The 1,492-nt window shown below is 37.9% G+C and overlaps 1 protein-coding gene across 1 annotated transcript in view; it reads right to left on the minus strand.

Moving 5' to 3' along the window:
• Nucleotides 1–1,492, minus strand: part of CDC42SE2 (CDC42 small effector 2) — a 93,406-nt gene that overhangs the window by 35,023 nt on the left and 56,891 nt on the right. The window lies entirely within an intron of this gene.

Below are 1,492 nucleotides of genomic sequence, written 5' to 3' on the forward strand. Positions count from 1 at the left end.
TTTTTTTTGAGGTGTGTCCTGAAGGACACATCACTTTATAACAAGCAAACTCCTACAACATACACATCCTTCTTTCTAAATTGGAAAGGTAGGGATTTGAAGGATTGACTGTTCAGTGGATTAAGAATTGGTTGGCTGGACACAGTCATACACATCACCAGCCTAACAGAAATCTACAAAAATGGCTTGTTTCCCTCTTCTCCACTTTCAAAATATATTCTCCACCCTTACCATGAGTCACGATCTACAGATCACTACATGCCGCTCTAACATGCCATGTATTTTTCTGGGCAACAGCATAACTGTTTCACAAAGCTTGAATCAAGATTTTAATAAGGAGCAAGGCTGGAGATTTTTGTAAACACACAGAATACGCCATTTTACATGTCAGATTTATAGGAGTTATATCTAATTTTAATTGAAATATACAATCCAAAAACTACACAAACAGCTTTGGCTACATATGGATGTGTTTCAAGGGATTTTCTGGACATGTTGTTATTTGAGATCTCATCTCCTACAGTTCTAATGCACTATGGTTGAGGTAATGTTGCATTCATCGGTTAGAAATGTTAATGGTCAAATTTCTAATATTTGCATTGACACATAAGGATCTGGCACTCAAGCTTTGAGAAGTGCCAATTCCTACCCATTTTTTCTGAAGTCATCAGATGTTAGAATTTTTTAAAAGTCCCTAAAGATCACCTTGGTGTATGAATGTGAGATTGCACTCACTGGGGCTTCTGAAGCTGCATTACAGTGACATTAGAGTAGTCATATTTGCAAGATAGCTCTCCTTTCTTTAAGTTCACTTAGCTTGACCTGGATGTCACAGAATGCAATGCTTTCTTCTTGAAGTACTAACCACAGTCCTGGTTAATTCCACCCTAACGCAGGCAAACTTTCTCCGACAGCACTAGGCACAATGTATATTCCAAAGAAACACAAGAATATTTATATCTTTCCCCCTTAGGTATACTTCTTAAAGTTCTTCTAACAAATTGGCGACTATGTACCTTTTCACACAACAGCCATTTCAAATTCTTGAAGAAGCTATCTGCAGTATGAGCCCTTCACCCTTCAAAGATTTTATCTAAAAATTAACAAAGCAACTAAGACTGAAATCCTGACTTCAGTTAATGTTTAAAAGGACTGGATTTCACTCTGCTTTTTCTAAGAAAACTTCTTTCACCACTGTCCAGCCACACCTCAAGACAGGCTGGGGACATTGAGTCACGAAGTCCAGATTTCCAGCTGCTCTTTGGCAGTACCAGGTTAGGTCATCTTCACGTTTCCCTCCCTTTTCCCCCTCTACTGAATTCAAAGATATACAAGCTTCCATTTCAAAGACTTTGGACAAATCTAAGATTAAGAATAGGGAAAGCAAATGTGCAACATCCACCTAGAAGACGTTCTTCTGTCCCCACTAAGCCAGTAGTTAACCCCTCAGCTTTAACTGAACTTAGACAAATTAAATTAAATTTAATTAATT

The sequence above is a fragment of the Meleagris gallopavo genome, chromosome Z, assembly GCF_000146605.3.
Source record: "Meleagris gallopavo isolate NT-WF06-2002-E0010 breed Aviagen turkey brand Nicholas breeding stock chromosome Z, Turkey_5.1, whole genome shotgun sequence".
Lineage (NCBI taxonomy): Eukaryota > Metazoa > Chordata > Aves > Galliformes > Phasianidae > Meleagris > Meleagris gallopavo.